The sequence below is a fragment of the Pelobates fuscus genome, chromosome 1 (assembly GCF_036172605.1).
Source record: "Pelobates fuscus isolate aPelFus1 chromosome 1, aPelFus1.pri, whole genome shotgun sequence".
Lineage (NCBI taxonomy): Eukaryota > Metazoa > Chordata > Amphibia > Anura > Pelobatidae > Pelobates > Pelobates fuscus.
Window position 1 is genome coordinate 219,647,030 of NC_086317.1, and position 13,104 is coordinate 219,660,133.

The 13,104-nt window shown below is 40.0% G+C and overlaps 1 protein-coding gene across 5 annotated transcripts in view; it reads left to right on the forward strand.

The window, feature by feature from the left end:
* Positions 1–917: 917 nt before the first annotated feature.
* The window catches only part of DLGAP3 (DLG associated protein 3), a 452,253-nt gene continuing 440,066 nt past the window's right edge, over positions 918–13,104 (forward strand). For all 5 annotated transcript variants that reach the window (XM_063454879.1, XM_063454869.1, XM_063454887.1 and 2 more), the window contains exon 1: positions 918–1,099. The gene's annotated coding sequence lies outside the window, so the exon portion shown is untranslated. The remainder of the gene's footprint in view (positions 1,100–13,104) is intronic.

The window sequence follows — 13,104 nt, forward strand, 5'->3', positions numbered from 1 at the left end:
CTGCAAAAAGAAAAAAAAACAACACAGATGCACCCTACTGGACAGGTGTCAACTCTGTCAGTGCCTAATGGGAAATCCAGCCCTGTGAATAGAGATTAATATGACAACATGGGACAGTGATAGTTTGATATCCACGGCGATCCCCCTTGGCTATCATTTATATATATAGTTAATGCAGCAAACTTAGTGCATGCTTGATTTAACTGAATATTATTAGCACAGGATTATAACTCTAATTCACTCCTGACTGCAGACTATCAGAACTGGTTTATGCAGTGCTACATTTATATCTCATGTAGGTGATGCCTGATTGATTTTTTTTTTTCAGCAAAAGCTAAGGTAGGTAGCCTGCTGGTTTCCTATTGTGAAACAATGTATTCTCTACTTAATTCACAGTATTTGACCTGCCATTCTGCTTTCTTAGTGTACCCAAGTACTATTACAATCAGACAGTCCCTCCTTAGTATAATAATAATCACCATCATCATAATCCACTCCAGCCTTTCATCAACTCTTTACTATATCAAATCAAAGTTTTAAGAATCAGCAGAAAAAGGCTGTAAAACCAGATCTGGATTAGCTTGCTGTGCACCGCAGTGATGGCCTGCCAGGTATGTGTCCTTTTTACAGATATCTGATTGGATTCCTGTAACAGGTACTGGGTCAGAATCTGTCAGATTTAGCTCCTTGCCATCAGTGATTGTCTGCAACCTGCCTGCAGAATCCCTCTCCTTCATCACGATGATCCACATTCCTTTCTTTATTTCTCTCTCACTGTCTCCTTCATACAGACACTGTTCCTGCCTTACTTGACTGCTAGCCCAGCTATATATCCTGCACTGCAGTACATACCCAGCTCTCCTCCCCCTCTACACTCACCTCCCCTACTCCCCCCCCCCTAAATTCCCTCCACCACCCCAGCCCCCCTCCTCTAGGGGAAGATACGATCTGCCCAACTTTCTCCCGTACCAACCCTACGGGGTTATTCCTCCGAATTAATATTATTATTATTTTATTTATTTTTTTAAAACCTCTACATCCGACTGCCAGGGAAAGATGCGGTATATCCTGGACCTGCTGCAGCTGGAGATGTGAGGAGGTGAGTGTGAGCATGGGAGAGGCAGCTGAGAGGGTCTCCTTCCTCCCAGTGTCCATAGAACAGGGGTAATCCCAGGCTAACATTCTATACAGTAATGGTTAACCTTTTGGCATTCCACCTGGATGGCTAAGCATCATGGGAATGTAGTCCAAAAGTGCACAGGTGTAGGAAATTCAGCAAGACTGTTGGCATTTTGTTTCATATGCCCCTGGGCAGTGAATGCCAACATACCTTAATCTAGAGGTAATGCCTTAATCTATACAATGATTAAGAAAATCCTATTCTTCCCCACTGATATATGAACTAATAAATGCATGTTTTCTTGTGTTTCCCTTAAAAAGCTTTAAGTTAACCAGGATATGGGGTGCAAGTCATGGCAGCTTAACATTTTGACAGTTAAGATACTCAACCACCTGGATCTCTAAGGGTTAGGTGTATCTGAAGAAAAGGGTTAATGTGTTTTTTAGGTTCGTTAACTGCCCCTGAGACTTATGCTCTTTTGCCCCCTCTGCACACACTTATATAAGTAGGGTCATTTCTAAACCCAAATGAGTGACTAGTGTCTATCAAATGAGTGGCCAGTGTGTTCCTGTCCCCTCTCCCCTTGCCATGTTTTATGTAGGAATACTTTTTATAGATGCTGAGGTGACTCAGCCAGTATGGTATTTTAAGATTCCTAAGCTGCTTATCATTATGTAAATGCTCAAACCTTTTTCTTTTCTTTTTTCTTTTATTAAATAGGACAATTGCATATATATTATACATGGATGCATTTGTTATGTAGTTTGTGAGTAATGTTGCATGATTTACTATCAGTTTATGCTGTATAATCTTTCTAGCTGTTTATATATTTTTTTTTTTTGCACAAGTGTGTATTGTATACAAACATATAAATGCAAGTATGTGGATTATTTTATATGAATTTCTGTGTTACAATAATTTCATTGGGACTGGAAATGTCTGATTTGCCAAACTTTCGATCTAAACTCTTTTATACTGATGGGGATGTGATTCATCACTGGGGGAATTGGACCTCACTTGTGTCACTTTTTCTAAATACTAAACTCTGGGATGTGTTCCATTCTGTAGGACATATAGACTCTGAATAGGTTTAAGTTTACTTGCCTGCAGCTGAGATATCCTGCAGTGATTGCTAGTCTCATCCACTGTCCAAGGGGGTTAGATGCCAATCACAATTTTCTTCTGCATACATTCCACAGTCAGGAGAAGCTGTATAGGGAACCAACTGCAATATATATATATATATATATATATATATATATATATATATATATATATATATATATATATATATATATAATCTATCAGGAATAATAACGTTGGTAAAAAAAAAACATAAAAGAGCCTGCATATTCAACTTTAAAAAAAAAAAAAATAAGAACCATGACTGTTCAGAACAAATTTTACTTCAACCCGGTTTTACGGTTAACTCCTATAAAACACAAGCCTGTCAGATATCATTAAATTATTATTTACATGTAAAAATGTGTGTGAAGGGGAATCTGTCAGGTTGCAGTGCTGGCTGTTTTGGCACTACATAGTTTACGGAGTTGCTGGTTAGTTCACAAAGTAGCTAGAGTCATTTGAGGTGACAAGAGCTCGCTAGGCTTTTTGGTGGGGGTGCCAAACCTGGCACAGTACAATTAACAGCTTCTCTTGACATGGATGAAGGCACTGTCGGCACAGCTCATGTTGACCTCACATCTCATGCATATTCCTGCACAATGTCACTACATCACCTTACTTTGTGCCTAAGCTAAAATGACAGCAGACAGATGCATTTTTTTTGTTTGTTTAGTCTGCTTCTACAAGACGATCCACCGGTTTATTCTCTCTAAGGCATTCTAGGGCATACAAAGCGGTCACCTGTGTATATGTCATAGTCTAATGTCGAACTATCACTCTAATAAGAATAATATCGACTTTAATCATTGTATCACACTATAATGCACCATGAACTGACCAAAAAGTTGTAGGATGCAGTCATTGGCTGCTTCACATATTTGACCCTGTAGGTTCAGAAAATTGACATCAGAGACCCACAACACTATTTTTATTTTATTTTTTTTTTTTACCACCTTCCTCCTCTTTATTACAATCCACATAATAATCTTCTGGCATTATGTTTTCTGCTGTTGTAGTTAGCCATTTTCCAAAGCATGTCGTAAATCTCCGTTAGGCCCACACCATTCTTTTCTGTAACACGTCAGTAATGTACGTTTGGAATTTGTGACCAGAATGGCCCCTGATATTTTTCTTTCTTCTTCCATTATGATCTGCAATACTTGAGCACAAGGCTTTTACCTTTCTCTTCTGCTATATTACATGCCCTCTTCCTCTACAATTGGAGGGAGGTTGCCTTTCCTGCCGTAGTCGTGATTGTGCTATTGATCGGGGTGTCACCTTTTATTTGATGCGAGCCATGACAGGCTAGGGGAGGAGATAAATAAGGATCTATGTGAGGTGACAGATGTTGCATTCTGTCCCCAAAGAGCACTTGCACTCCCCCCTTTCCATTTCCTTGTACAGCTGTTCTGTCAAAATGATTGCTTATATCAGTTTTTTATATTACATTGCCCCCGGCACTTATCTAGTTAAACACGGTATAGTACTATACTGCATAAAACTGATTGGCAAGGAGACCATTAATTGCTTCAATGGCTGTAGCCTATGTCATTTCAAAAAGTTGCAGTACATTACTAGGCAGTTTTAGAGGATTTTTTGTGTGAGATTGCTGGTAATGGAACACTAATGGGTGTTTCATCGAATTGAAAGTTATATTTGTAATGACAAGAGACATTAGGACTGTTAGTGTTAACGTGCATTTTTTGACATTCACAATTCTCATATTAAATATTATAAATCCTGATCATTTGATCCTTGTTATCTTGAGGCCCAGGAGCTACCACACATTATGCTGTGAGCTAAAAGCCATCCCTGCATTGTATTTGAGGTTAAAACAGGAGACATTCATTCAGTAGCAAATTATCACTTAAAGCAGCAGATAAACCTGATTCTTACTAGGACATGTTAACCCCTTTCTTGCCTAAGATGCCTGCAATGTGTTTTATTGGAATGAGTCCATTTGTTTGATTATATATGATATATTGAACAAGGACAGGCTGACTGCAGCATGGCCATTATAATATATTCAGCAGCTATCTGCACTGTGACAAACCAGTTAAATTATGTAGCATTTGAAATATAGGTGTGTTTTAGACGTGCAGTATTGTAATAAAACTCATTCACTTTAATTCTATCCAACCGAGTTGCTGAGTATGTTTGCCACAACATAGTATGGGAATATCCTTGGGAAAAAAAAAAATCTATATTTTATTGACCTAATGCGTCAGGTAAAGGTTAAATGGCATCCATAATATAAACAGCCTACACTGTAAAATCTATTTTGGCCTCGCTGTAGGAGCAATAGCACAAGAACAAGGAGAGCAAAAATGGGGGAGAAATAAAGTATCAATGATTAGGGGAATAGGAGACGATTACATAGATTTTGAGCATAACTGCTCATAACTGGAGCATAACTGTAATCGTTTTAAGGACATGAAGTGAAATTGGCATAACAATGGTAAAAGAGAAAATGACAAGGGGACATAATTGGCATATTAATAGAAGCTGTGTAGAGCCCGGATAAGAGTAGTTTTGGCAGGGGAGCAGAAATAGTGCTGTCATGGCGAGTTGGCATGTCTGTTCTGGCTGAGTAGAACTGAAGTTGTGACGGGAGTTCGGCCACAACTGCAAATGGAAAAAATTTAAATAAGTGACAGAAAAAACTAAAGTAGTGAGGATATGAGGATATCATTGTGGAGACTGAAGAAGAAATTGGGTACACAAAACTGGAACATTATTGGTTATGTAATTGTTCCAGGTCAGTAAGCTGCAATGCTGACAAACTATCATTCAGGGTTCCTGCTGCGCCCGATCGCTCTACTTCCTCCAACCACTGTATACTCCTGTAAGGTTTGCGTTGGTGGCTGATATGTACTATAACCTGGAATTGGGCAGCCAATGATGGGCTTAGAGCATGAGTTGAGCCCATCACAAGCTGCCAAGGCAAACCTTCCTGAAGTGAATTGCAGCCTGAGAAGGAATAGAGGAGGCAAGCTGGTTTTAACCCCTCATCTTAGCGGTTAAAACATTCCAAAAAAGATTTATCTGTAAAGCTAAGATGGCGTCCAGGCAGTCCTGTCACCATAACCACTTCAAGGAGCTGAAGTTGTTATGGGACAATTGTGTTTTTTTTTTTTTTTTTTAAAGAACTGCAATGGTAAAAAGTACTAAAAAGCTGGTATGGGATACGGGTGGCTACAAAGACCTGTGGGTATTGGAACTGTGTGATAAGGCAAGATAAACCTGGAGTGTAGGAATGAGGCTGTTTTGCTAGTCTGGTAATGTAATGTGCAGTGGAGATCAGAGTTTAACTACGGTGGTGAAGGCGGAGGAGAAATGGATGCATCAGAAATATTTGGACGGAACAGGGATTGGATTATAATTGTAATATTGAATGAATTTAACAGCTGAGGCAATAACCAGAACTGCAGGACAACTTGGATAGTAAATGCTAAGTGGAGTAGGAAGTGGGAACTGAATGATGGAGTTAGAACAATAACAGGGACAAACAAAAGTACTGAACAAGAAGGTTTATTTACTAAACCAGTTATTGAGGAAACTAAGAAAGCAATTCATTATATTAGACGTAAACTGCAAAATTGGAAAATGTTTTCAATTAGGCTAATTTGCCCTAAAATATGAGATTATTTTATAAGTTCTTCAGAAACCCTAGTTTAGTGAGTAAACCCCAATTATTTAACTGGAGATTGGAGATAATTACTGCTGTATTCACCTGTGATAGGGATGTTCTGAAGGTTAGAATCTGTGGGTCATTCACTCATCTATTACTAACTTCTACTTATCATCTGTTAATTCGGTACAAATCCATGAATTTGTGTTCAAAGTGCTATATTAAAAAAAAAAAAAAAAAAGAGCGAGAGATTATTACATGAAACTATTAGTAATTGCATTGTACTTTAACTAAATGTATCCGTGGCAACTAGCTGATCTAAAGATGCAAGCTTACTGTGGTACCCTCAGCCTGCCCCTCTACATGCAGTATAGATAGAACACAATTATAAATCTATTAACTGTTTCAATCCCACTCACTGCATGCACAAGGCATCTGGGTATACTTCTCAAAGAGTCAGTGAGCTTAGTTAAAAAGCAGTAACCGATCCTGTGCATGTTCCTTGAGTGGTAAGATAGAGGCTTGAAGGCATTTACATCCCAGATGGGATTATATATGATCTGCATGAATCATAGGTTCCACAATATTGCATCCTTGCTTTAACAGGGTCTGACAACCAACATATGTGTGTTAGTGATTATCTGTAAAAAGGTGTGTCAGCCTAGAGATAGGACCTAGACATAGCAGAGCCTATTCCTTATATTGTGCAAAACAGGTAACAGAGACTGCCATATTAACACAGTGCTTGCCAAGCAGCCTGTTAACCAATTGCTAACCAGCTATGACATGTAAACACAGTTCCCTGCTAACTTCCAACATTAAACATCACAATAGGGATGTTTACAGCATTGTTATATTTCATTTACACTATCTACCTTTTAGAGCAATGGTTCCCAACCCAATCTTCAAAGCACACCAACTGTCCAGGTTTTGGCATTTCCTTATTCTGTTCCTATGATGATACTGACAGAACCAGGACAGATGGTGTGTTTTGAAGATTGGGTTGGGAACCACTGTGCTACAGCATAGTTATATATGAGTGTTAACCGGTTTCCTGCTAACATCCTACATGGTGCTCAGCTAGAGCATTGGTACAGCATCCCTGCTAGCTTCCTACATGCTATACAGCTAAGAATCAGATACATCAGTGTTAACCAATTCCTTGTTAGCTTCTTGCATGCTGAGACTAAATCACAGGCACTGCAATGTTAACCAATTCCCTGTTAGGTTTCAGCATGCAGCACACGGTTTCCCTTGTTTATGTGCTCTGTGTATTCATCATTGTAACAATAGAACATCTACATTACAGGTAATGTGAAAATGGGGCTCTTGTCATCTAAAAAGTATGTGGATAATAGAATAATATTCAGGGAAATTTACAAATCTATATAATGTGCTAGTAACATCATTAGCACAGATGTAGAGATTAAACTACGACTTTCTGAAAGATCATGTATATCTCCCTCAGGATGGCCACTAAAAATGGATGCAAATGGCTTCAAACAAAGCTGTCTACTCTGAGGTGCATGTAACATACGCGGGCAGCAACGTTTGTAATCTTTATTGGTCGAGGAGCCCTCTTATTTGTCCTGAGAGGTGCAATAAAAAATAATTTGGTTCATAGCACATTTTAAAAATTAAACTTGCATGTCTCCAAATGATGAATCTAATGATTCCCTGCTCTGGTCCGCTTGTCTATGTTCGGGGAAATTTCCCCGAACATAGACCTGCACTGGTGCGCATGCTCTCTAGCATGTCCTCACTTATTGACCAATTCATTTTACGACCGAGTCCTAAAAACGGAACCCGGTTGGTAAGTGAGAAGTGCCTGTAAATATTCTAGTCTATCTTTAGAAAATGTGTAAATTATGGCCTTGCTGTTTGTTGTACCCTACTGACTTACGATATTAAGAGTTTAAAAAAAGTAGTACTGTATCCATTCACTTTGATGGTGTTTCCCAATATTTTACAAGTTTAACCTTTGATATAATTTCACACCAACTGCCCATTGAAGCACATTTTCTGTAATTGGAAAAAGGTTGCCTGGTCTTGTGAATCGCATTTTCTTTCAGATCAGATGGTCGGGTGCATTTGCGTCGTTTAATTGGGCAAGATATGTCAGCAGGGTGCAATATGGGAAGACTGCAGGCTAGTGGAGGCAGTGTTATGCTCTAAGCTATGTTCTGCTTGGAAACCTTCGGTCCTGGCATTGATATGGATTTTACGTGACACATACCACCTACTTAGAGATTGTTGCAGACCATGTACTCCTCTACATGACAATGGTGTTTCCAGATAGCAGTGTCTCTTTCGGCAGGATAATGCACCCTGCCATACGGCAAAAATTGATCCGGAATGTTTTGAGAAACATGACAAAGTGCTGCCTTGGCCACCAAATTCCCTAGACCTAAATCAGAATGATTTACACTTGAAGAAGCCCATTGTGGTGAAACGCGTTGTGTTTTAATCCAAATAAAAGTATTTTTTTCTGACTATCCAATATTTTGGTTAGTCTCTTAATTTTAAGTACTCTTATATTTATCCTTATTTTTTGGACCTGGCATATCCTAACCTCTGAAGCTTTTAAACCATCTATAGCAGGGGTAGTCAACCTTTTTCTACCTACCGCCCACTAATGCATCTTTCTTGATGGAAAAATTTCCTTACCGCCCACCAGTTTTCACGCAAGTGCGGAATATTTTTTTAGAAAGGAGGGTGTTTTTAAAAATAAAATGTACGTACATTTATCTTTTTATTTCTACTTTATCCATGTTTATAATGTTTTTTTTTTTTTTTTACTTTATAAAGTTTAATGAGAAAACAATATAAATTGAAATTACCTTTACTAGTGATTAATGAGGTCCTTGAGATTGATGCTGCGAGACTAAATATTATCTGGTTCAATTTTCGTATGGGGGGGCTGTAAGGTGGATGGGGGGGCTGTAAGGTGGATGGGGGGGCTGTAAGGTGGATGGGGGGGCTGTAAGGTGGATGGGGGGCTGTAAGGTGGATGGGGAGGGCTGTAAGGTGGATGGGGAGGGCTGTAAGGTGGATGGGGGGGGCTGTAAGGTGGATGGGGGGGCTGTAAGGTGGATGGGGGGGGCTGTAAGGTGGATGGGGGGGCTGTAAGGTGGATGGGGGGGGCTGTAAGGTGGATGGGGGGGCTGTAAGGTGGATGGGGGGGCTGTAAGGTGGGTAGGTGTTCTGTATGGTGGGTAAGGGGACTGCGAGTTGGTAGGGGGACTGTGAGTTGGTATGGGGGCTGTGAGGTGGGTAGGGGGGCCGTATAGTGGGTAGGGGGACTGTGAGGTGGGTAGGGGGGCCGTATAGTGGGTAGAGGCAGTGAGGTGGGTAGGGGGGCTGTGAGGGGGGCAGTGAGGTGGGTAGGGGGGCTGTGAGGGGGCAGTATAGTGGGTAGGGGGCTGTGAGGTGGATAGGGGGCTGTGAGGTGGGTAGAGGGACTGTCTGTGAGGTGGGGGCCGTTTGAATGGTGGGTAGGGGGCTGAAAAAGGTAAATATCTTTCAGTGTCCTCTTGGTACGGTGGGCAGCTTCCCAGTAACATGTGTGGGGGTGGAGCTTGTGGGCGGGAGGCAGAGCTTCTGTTTGGGGGCGGGGCATGTGACCGGAATGATTTTAGAGTGTGCAGGGAGACTGAGAGGTCTCCCTGCAGCTGCTGGCAGCCACACCAGCCCCCAGCTCCTACCCTCGGACTGACAGGCTGGCACAGTCTGAGGGGAGGATTAATCAGAATGATTAGGTCTGTCAGCCCAGCCCCAGCCACCCACCCACTCTCTCAAACAGAGGATTTAGCCTCCGAAATCCCTACCGCCCACCTGGAATCCTGAAACGCCCACTAGTGGGTGGTAGGGACCAGGTTGACGACCCATGATCTATAGAATCCATGGTGTGGATTGTTCCACCCAGGCACATTACACAGAGCAGTTTGTCTGCTCTGTAAATTGTAAGTACATCTCCTATTTTATCCAGCACTTTTTAATATAGAGAGCACTATGGGCCTTCTCTTGTTTTTATTTCATATGACCTACACTGAAAATATCATCAGAGGAATATCCTATATGTGGGGAGTTTAAATACCACTGTATGCTGTTTTAACTCGAGCTGGTTATATCTCACATAAATGTGAGTTGGCATTTCTTAACCTCAGTGTTGTCTGTGGCCATACTCCTTTCAGTTACTGCACCATTGGTCCCCTCCTTGTGTTTTTTTTTTTTCTTTTATATATGTTGATGAGGATTTGACCCAAGATGTCTTGAGAATTTCTGAAGAATATACCTGTGAATTAGAAACTTTAATGTGCCTGTTTCCCTGGTATTTTTTTCTATTCTTTATTTTATTTATTCACTTTGTTCTTGGCGCACCCTGTACTTGCTGTTTTCTAAATCAGAATGAGCATGTGCTGAAAAACAAATCCATGCAGCCCCTAACTTGCAGGCTTAATGGTTCTGCTGCTATTGTCTTAGTGCTAGATCCCATAGTACAGCTTCAGAGGTCTTGGGGAGTCTTCATTATTCACATCAGAGCTGTTTTGGCATCATAAGGGGGACCTAGGCAAGTGGTTTTTAATGTTGTGGCTGATCATTGTATATGATATGAAGTGTTCTATATTGTGGATAGCAGCAATACCAAACACAGACATTATTAATATAAGTAAGTCCGTTTGCTTTATTGCTTTATTATCCTGTTTATTGTTGGGATATATAAAGTATAAGCAACATCCACTCTGTCATATACTATGTAACTATGCAGATATGAATGGACTGTTTGATCATATTTACAAATATCATACAGAACTCCTAAAAAATAAATATTAAACTAGGCACACAGTGACTATTTTAATTTATGCATCCACTGGATCAGTGATGACAAACCAATACCATGACTGTCGTATCCAGAACACAACTGTGTCTGAGTTGGCACTCTGTGCTTGATTGCAGGGCAGGGATCAATCCTGGAGGCTCAATGAAAGCACTTTATGCATAGCATAATCATCTTCAGGCAGCTATTTATTAGTAAAAATAACATAGCACATAAAGCACTTTATTGGTGCAGCAATGGGGAGCAGACAGGGAGGTGGCATCTGTTGGAAAGGACTGAAGGAAAGAAAGAAACCATATGTGAAGCAGTCAGTATTTATGGGGGAAAAAAGTGATAGTAATCCATTATTAAATCATTGAACAATCTAATCCAGATGATAGGGGACTGTTGTGGAAATTAGAACTGACATAATGAGAAAGAAGAGGACTCTTCTGGTGGGGAGTGAAAGGGACTGATCTGGAGGATGGCAAACAAGTGTGAAAACTTGCATGGCTATGAAAGCTGTAGAGTTGTCCTACATTTTGCTTGCTAAGTCCATGTACTGGACTTCAGCCGGAATGCATTGGGAACATGCTGAAGGTCTTGCAATGCCCAATATGACTGATATTTATCAATGCTGCCCCCTTTCAAGATTAAAGGGGAGAAAATTAGGGACATAGAGTTGAGCTGCTCAGTTATTGTACTTGTTTCATATTGGAATGTTGGGAATGAGCCTCCCTGCCACTCTGAGAGCATATGTAATGTTTGCACAAAATTAACACTGAACCGTCTGGAATAAAGTTACAGACTACCTAAGTCAAATGTGCCAGTGGTGCTACTAGATCCCGGCACAAAAATGCAGATTTCTCTGTATAGTCTGCGTTTCAAGCAGAAAGTGGTCATGGAAGCTTAAATAACCCTTTGAGTAAACTACTGTTAACATGGTTACTATATAACATTTATTTTATGGGCCGAGTACAAGTGAGGAAGATGATGGGTCTGCTTGAATGGTTTTCAGGTCCATCCATTATGATGTATGAGGTCTGTCCAGGTTCATCTGCACCTTTAATTTAAGACTCAAAACAATCTCTAAAGGTGCTCTGTGTTTCCTGTATCTCTTTTATGAGCTACAAATCTACTCAGTTGGCTCAAATTTTGAAATGGAGGTTGCCCAAGAGTGGAAATAGATAGGTAGATATTGAGAAAGCTGTCTGTTTATAACTGCAAATATCAGTCTTCCCTTGGCTACGTTTTCCCAGAATGTTGTGCACCTTGCTCCTCCTTTGTAAGGTTCAATCCTACAAACTTTGGTGAAAATATGCTTCTACCAATAGCCTTATGTCTTGTGATTCGTAGATGACTGGGTTGTGGCCATACCAACCTTTCATATACTGGGGAGGTTTGGGTGGTGGAGGGAATGCTCACTTGTCTCTGTGGTGGTTCTGTGTTTGTGGAGGTCAGCCCCACCCCTGGCCATCTGTGCTAAAAAATAATCCACTGTGGGAGACTGGGCATATTTCATGTTTCTGGATTCCTCTTAGATTTTATTATGAATTATCAATCCCAACATATTTTTTTAATTTTAGCATGATGATCGGGATGCAATCTCCAGTGTGAGACCACAGAATCTGCACTATGGCCAGGATATGTTTGATTAGGAAATGAAACCTCACCCATCTTTGCATATGTTAAACAAAATAAAATGTATCCATAATATGGAGATGACTGCAGAACATGACTCACTGATTGCACATAATACAATCTAACTTCTATAGAATTCATTTTCTTCCTTATCGTGTTGATCCTTACAATAGTAGATGGGTTGATTTGCATATGGTTATCAAGATGTCCAGCATCTGTTTATATGCCTTATGTATTACAGATTTTCCTTGGCATTTACCGTAAACGGGACGTGGATTTCCAGGGGCACTTTAATTCCCTTTCACCTCCATTCTATTTGTATTTGTTCCACTCTTTCTTCTTGTCTAATTCCTTTGGTCCCCAATTTCTCTCTTGTGTAGGTTTTTTTTTTTTTTAATATCTTCTCTTTTCCCTTAGTATTTATTTCTTGTTTATTTATTATGTTCCTTTCTAACTATGCTTATATGAAGCAATCAGGTTTAGTTTATTTTTTTGTGTGTGTTTTTTTGTTGTTTTTTTTTTTTGTGATACCACTTTTCTTATGTTTGTCTGTTCAACTATTTAATGGCTGTTAGTAAATGGAAAGCAAAGCAGGTGTGACTTCTATCACTTTACTGCTATTATTTTACTTTACTATAGTAAGTTAATGAAACAGTTATTCTTTTAACAATAAATGAGAGGAGTTAAGGAGACGACAATGTAGTGTTCTCTAGTGATGGGCTAATGCTGCTTCACTCCCTTTATCTGGTTTTAATTCTGATGATTTAAGAA